Raw genomic sequence first — 7,574 nt, 5'->3', positions numbered from 1 at the left:
TGGTTACTTGAAGCCAATAAATACATAAGAATATTGGGGTTTAGGGTTTTAGAGAAACGTAAGCTTAAGTCTGTGGCACAGAGAGATACAGAGGAGGAAACACAGAGTGACCTTGGGTGTTTAACAAAACAGTTCAAGGAAGAAGGAACAGGGTTGTTTCTGGGTGGAATCAAAGCACCGGAGGAGTAAACCTGCAGTATAGGACACTAACGTAGCATTCAAAAACTGTGGAATTAGAGTTTCAAATCTGAAACTCAAAGGCAAGTTTTGTTCTATTCTATCCCTTTAATCTGTGTTCTGTGCATGCTTAGGAAGACTCCAGGATTAAACTAAGGCTTAATTATATCTGTTATGCATGTTTAATCTGTATTTAAACTCGTGAAATTAATCTGCTCTTAGTTGCTATAAAAATTTAACCTGAAACCTTGCTGCTGTTATGTAAAGTCTTGTGTTTAAATTCAAGTCTTGGTTGTATATTCTTGTTCTATAATCAATATGGAATCTGGATGGACCTTAAAACTTGTATTAAAAACTACTACAGAGGCCTGGTGATCATCGGAATCGGAGAAGAGGAAGATGAAACGAATAGAGGCTGCTAAGATGAAGGAGAGAGGGCTCCCAAACCTCTTAGAGCCAGCTCCCAAAGGGGAGAGCCGGCTCTAAGAGCCTAGAGCTGGCTCTAGATGAAAGGTAGAGCAGGCTCCCAATTTTGAGAGCCTGTTCTCTTTTAAAATACACAAAAATGAGGTTTTTAGGGACTGTTTGGCGAAACTGTGTTTTCTAAAACTGTTTAATGGCTACTGGATGGTGTAATTCATTGCTCAAGACTTAGAAAAATGTTGAGAAGCATGTTTACAATTAGTTATTGGGGATGGGATTCACATAAGGTTAAACAAAGAACCTGTATGTGCAGAATTGGCTAATTAACCTAGGTTGGTTTCTGTTTTGGAAATTTGGTTTCTATGCATGATATTAAATTACGAATCATATTTTCAGTTGTGGTACAAGCATATAATAGCTTAATTATGTGTATGTTTGGATGGAATTAACTGATAGTCTAGCTTTGCTATAGAATGCATCAGTTGTGGATAATGTAGTTATACACATGTTAACTATATTTATGCTTATTTTGGAGTGTGGTTGATAGATAATTATACTATCTTTGCCTACTATGTTAGCTGGAGGATAGTATGCACCGGTATGGGATGGTGGCGTGCAAGGTATAGATTAGTTTAGATACTAAGCCTACCTAATCTGGATTGAGGTTAGTATCAGGCCAGTAACTAAATGACATAATTGGATTTCTGGGATGAATTGTTATATAGATATTAAGCCACTATATCAGAAGGATGATATTCTGTATTAGGAGGACATGAAATTTATATATTTATGTTATGATGCCATGGTATGAGCTTAAGTCTCAGGACCATGGTTAAGGTGCGTATATCGCCTAGAATGGATAGCCCTGGTCGGTCTAGGTACACATGACCATGTAATGTGCGATTTGCATGGTATCTCTACTCAGGCTAAGACAGACCTATTGGACTAGTGAGCGTCCTATAGTGTGTAATATATACATATATGGACTACTCTAGATATTGTTGAGTCTATCTAAGATGTATCTGCGTATCGGATTCCTGTTTGGATCGTAGTAGATCAGGACTTGCATGTGGGCCTGACCCACTCTTTTATTTTTTTCAAGTACTCATCAGTTCCAAGGTTAGAGCTTGGTCGTGCAGAGCAGATACAGACTTCTATTCTACTGACTACGTAGGACTGCTTACTTATTAGCTTTGGATCGTACTTCAGTTATTTCATTTTTCAGTTGGGATTTTTATTGGGGGTCCACTAGATGGATTCCCGAGTTGTTAATTAATTGGAGGTTTTGGAGTTTGGATTTTTATAACATTATTTTAAGGATTTTCAATTAGAGTTCTTTTCAGCCATTTTTATTTACTTCTTATTATTTCATCTTGTATTATGTGTTCATTAAAATATTAATTGTTTGATATTTCCCTCGGGTTTGGGCCTGGGCTTGATCAACCTGTGTCTCGGATCCGAGGGGTATCACATGGTGGTTTTGATGGCACGAGTTGTCGAATAGGGATTGTGTTTTTGGTGTCTGGTACTTTCGGTGATGGCTAGGGGTGTGCGGTGAATTGTAAGCTAGAGGATGGTTAGGTGATGTGATGTGAGTTATGTACTCAGATGTTTTTACAGGCATTTGATTCGAGCAGTGTCTTGAGGACAAGTGTCAATGTCACCTTAGAACTATGAGATTAAAGAAAGTGAATAGGGGATTCCGTTGAGGAATAATGGGAATGATTGATTTTAATTTTGAGCTTTCAGGCATGAGACGGTCGTATTGTGTGTTTTGAAGAAATATGAATTGAACCGAATGATGTTATGGAGTCATCTACTTAGTATGGGTGCTATGAGATCATTAGAGAGTTTTTACATTAGTCGATGATTATGACGTTTGGTGCTGTGTTATTACTAGCTTGTTAGGGTTGTATGATTAAAGCATGATTAGGATTTTTAGAGTAAGTATGTGACTTTTTAGCCATTGTGTTACATAGAACGATAGATTGATAGCGAGTGAATCTCATGGTTGTCTTGTGGACCGTGTGAGAGTGTGTTTGAGGTTTAGACCTAAGAACAGGAACGGCATCTGTGTTGAGACCGAATCGATGATGAGAATGGCCTGGCCAACCATTCTCTTGAATTAGTCCCTCTTAGCATGATGTTAGGTCAAAGGTTAATGATTGTTTCAATTTGTCAGGGATAGTGAGAGCACGTTATTGCGCGTTGTGTTGGTGTGACAGTGTGGATTTGGATGATTTGTTTTGGATGACGAAGTGTGTTAGGTAGTACCAAATGTCTGGTATAGGGTTTGTGGTTCAATCATTAATTATTGAAGATTTTGTTTTGAGGATTTGTGACTTGGGTATAGGACAATTTGTTTTATTGTTCTGGTGATTCATGATTATGTAGTCAGTGGGAGATTCAATATTTAGTCATCTTGAGGATGATAAGTTTAGTGATTGCCGCTTGGTGTGGTTGGTAATCGTTGTACGGGTATGTAATGGTGTAGTTAAATGTTAGGTAATTAGTGTTCGGTCTGACAGAGATGTGTAGATTAGAGTTGAGCTTGATTGTGAGATGGACGGGGTTCTTTGTCTGGAGTTTTGTGTGTCCTTTTAGGGAGAAGTTGAGATTGGATATTGTCATGTTCGGTGGTCTAGAGACCGTTCTTCTTCCGGGCTTCGGAGTCTTATGTGACAGTGTATAGTGGACTAATGTCCGTTGAGAGTAGGATGTAGGGCCTAGTTGATCTCGTGTTTTGATGTCGTGACTAATGAGCACCCTCATAGTGTGGTGAGCATTTTGATTTTGTGGCAATGGTGTGTGATTGCCTGGTGACATCCGGTGTCAAAGGCAATAATGTTAGTGAATCCGTGGTTTCGGTGTTTTGTGAGGTGTTCTCGGGAAGGGGTGTGGTTGTGGGCCTCCTTTTTTAAGGAGGGTAGATTTTGATGATGAAATCTTTTAAGTTGGGGAGAATGTAATGTTATGACTTATATATATATATATATATATATATATATATATATATGTGTGTGTGTGTGTGTGTGTATGTATTAAATGGAAAAAAAAAGGTGGGATTTTTTTTATAAAAAAAAAAATGATGGGACCTACCACTTTATGTATTTGTGACTAAGAGGCATTTTGGCCTCACCTTTCTCTCTCTAATTCTCTCTCTCCCCGGCAGTTCTCTCATTTCCTCTCTTTATTTTCATTTTTATTTTCTTTTTCATTCAAAGCTTCAACTCTTGATTAATCTTCAACCGGTGAGAATTTTTGGGTGCCGTTTGCGGCAAATCAAAGAGCTTGGCGAGATCTTCAAGTGGGTGTAAGCAATTTCAGTTTTGGTACATCCTAGGATTTGCGAAATTTAGGGTTTACATTGGGGGTTTTCATCATTTTGAAGTAGGGGTGTTCTAATGCATAAATTCTTGTACTTTTGTGAGTTTTCTTTCTTAATTTGATGTCAAGCATACTCAATTTGTATAATCTTTGCAAAGATTATTTAGATGTTGGGTATGGAATACATGACTACTTGTTAATTGTTGTGTAGTGATTATATATTCCTATATGAAGTTAAATTCTTGTCTTAAATGCTTACCATGTTAAATTGATGATTGATTGAAAGCATGAGTTATGTGTTTTAGAAATTCATGTGGGATAGTATGTGTAAAAAAAAAAAAAAATTATTGTTGAGTTGATGATTTGAAATATGGAGCATTCTTGCATCCATCGGGAAGAGAAAAGGAAAAATTGTTTTTAAAACAAAGAAAATAAATTTTTGGGAAAGTATTTCTAAAAGTGTTTGCCAAAACCGGATGCCTAGGAGGCGCCTAGTAGTCCGTGATGTTAGTGTAGTCTAGAAGGGAGTGTGGTTGAGCTAACTAGGCTAGATACGATGCCTTGGAGGTGCCTTGTAGTTGTGGATAGTTAGTCAATCCCCCTTTCGTGATGCCTTGGAGATGTATTGGGTCGGATTACACTAACGGTTTAGTTGTTGAAACGAAATTGTTTCGAAAATGATGAGTGGCATTTGTATAACATTGCACTTCATGGCATTGTAGTAAATCTGTGATCGGTTGACATTTACAATTTATTTGTTGTTGTGGTTGAGAATAAGTGTTTCCCTATGGTATGATGCCGTTCCGTTTTACCTCTTCCTTATGTGGATTCACGGGGTCATAAGAAGTGTGTCTTAGACACTTCCTACTGAGCTTATGCTCACCCCATTATTTTTAACATTTTTTAGGACACGGAAAAGAGGTGGCGGACGATGATCCACCATAAGTTTAGACGAGATTAGAGATCTATTTTATTTTGCTATCTTTTGTATTAGAAATCTCTAATATTTTGTAAATGTAATCTTAATTGTTTTGTGAAACTTTAGTTTAATTAGTATAATATTGTAAGTTATGGACTTTTAAATTTTAGCTACATTTATGGACTGTAACTTGATATAACTAATGTGTGTTCCTTGTTTGAATGAGATGAAGGAACGAGACTTTTTATATGAGTGTAATCATTTTGGGAATGTGATATAATAATTGTATTGTGTGTTGGGACATGATAGGTTAGTTTTTTTTTCTTTTTTTTTTTTTTATTTTTTTGTAATTTTTTTTATTTATGTATTTCAACAGGTTGTAGATGAACTTTTTTGCAGAGGTCATGCTGAAATTTTATATATTTTATTATTATTATTTTGATATCTTTTTGGGTCGTTACAAACAATGAACATATCCAAACTGAAGTGTCCAGAAAGTTGCTTTCTGAAGACAAATGACCTCTGCTGTAGAGGCGTTTTTAGCCATAAATGGACTAAACACGACAATCTGACAAATGGATCCAAGATTATCCCTGAAGACTACTCCACCTCTGCCTACACAAGAAATTGGAGAAAAAGATGCGTCCACATTACATTTTATTTCTCCAGTTTGAGGCGGCACCCATCGCCTATCCGAGACTTTGGTAGAACTGCCATCCCTCTTTGTTGACGGAGATATAGACACTAACAAATTTTGCGCCTTCTCAAACTCCCAAAATTGATTGCAAGCAAGATTAACAACAGTTGAAAAATTACGCTAAATCTTATCATATAACGACACATTCCTAGCTTTCCAAATTTGCCAACAAAAATTAACAATGAGGCCTAAAATATCCATGCCCTCTTTGTGCAGCCCAAACCTTGAAATTAACCCTTTCCACCACGTCAAGAAAGAAACGGAGTGAGAAGATTGAGAGAAATTGAATCGAAAATGAGAAAGTTTCCAAACCTTAACAGAACGAGGGCAAAAAAAATAAGAGATGGAGCACCGTCTCATCATCACAACCACATCTGGGACAAAACGGATCCACCACAACTCCACGCCTTTCCAGATTCTTTCGGACTACAAGGGCATTTTTACTGCATTTCGACAAGAAAAATTTAACTTTCTCCACAGTGTGACACTTCCAAATCCCAAGCCAAGGGTCCTTCATCGAACCACCAGAAACACCACTAATATTGTTATGAAAAGGCTGACTACGGAGACTTTGAAAGGCCAAAAAATATGCCGACCAAACAGAGAATTTACTGTTACCCTCAAGAGCCCACACCAAATGATCGTCCTTATTCAAGACACTGAAAGGACATTTGAGAATAGCAAAACATCATAAGGGAACCAGTTCACAAACAACTCAATATTCCAGGAGTTGGTTTGGAAATTAATAAGATCTGACACCTTACAAGGGAAATTTTCCACAGAAGGTTTAGTTAAAGCGCCATCAAAGTCAGGAATCTACCTATCTTCCTAAATATTTATACTCTGACCATTACCAACCACCCATATCTGCCCATTTCTAATAAGGGATTGAGTCTCCCAAATACTTCGCCATGCCCATGATGGATTTCTCCCAAGCTTGGCTTCAACAAAAGAGCAATTCTTGAAGTATTTAGCTTTCATCAATTGAAAAGGCAACCCTTTCTTGAGAACTTGGAAATTCCAACCATGTTTTACAAGAAGAGCTTTATTAAAAGCCTCGAAATTACAAAAACCCAACCTAATAGAGGCTTTATCATCACATACTTCCTCCTAATTAACCCAGCAAATTTTGTTAGATTGGTTAGATGCACCCCACCAAAATTGCCTAATATGAGAGGTAATTTGAGCACATAATTTACGTAGGAGCTTGAAACATGACATAACAAATGTTGGAAGGGCACCCAATACCGACTTCATCAACACAGCTCTCCCCACTGAAGAAAGAAGGCTTGATTTCCAACTAGTAAGACGATCAGTCAGCTTTTGAAGAACATAATGAAATATATCCCATTTTGATCGACCAATAACAGCTGGCATACCAAGATATCACTCACGCAAACCCTCTTCTCAAATGTCAAGGAGCTGACATATACTAGATTTAATTTGACTCCTAGAATTTTTAGAGAAAAAATTTGAGGATTTAGAAAAATTAATCTGTTGACTCAAGGCACGTTCATATTTATGGAGGACCCCCTTAAGATAATTAATTTATGAAGTTAGAGCTTTACAAAAAATAATAGCATCATCAACAAATAAAAGATGAGAGATTTCCAGAGCTTGTCTGCAAATTTTAATCCCTAAAATAACATGGTGCTGACAGGCCTACGCAAAGAACAAGAAAGAGCTTAAGCACAAATAATAAACAAATACGATGACAAAGGATCCCGTTGCCTAATGCCCCGAGATGGTGTGAAGAAACCAATAGGATTTCCATTAACAACAACATAGAAGGAGATTGTTGATGCACAGGTCATCACCAATTTAACCCAATGAATATGGAAGCCCATTTGAAGCAACATGGCCTCCAAAAAAGACCATTCAATACGATCATAGGCTTTACTCATATCAAGCTTCAAGGCAATAAATGTTTGCCGACCTTTTCTTTTATTTTTCATGTAGTGAAGAATTTCATGTGTTACTAGGATGTTATCAGCAATTTGCCGACCCCCCACAAAAGCACCTTGAGACTCA

Source organism: Cornus florida, unplaced genomic scaffold, assembly GCF_030987335.1.
Source record: "Cornus florida cultivar Cherokee Brave unplaced genomic scaffold, ASM3098733v1 CherokeeBrave_3.0.0_Hap2_Chr07, whole genome shotgun sequence".
NCBI lineage: Eukaryota > Viridiplantae > Streptophyta > Magnoliopsida > Cornales > Cornaceae > Cornus > Cornus florida.
The sequence above is the reverse complement of the archived record's forward strand: the minus strand, read 5'-3'. Positions refer to the sequence as shown.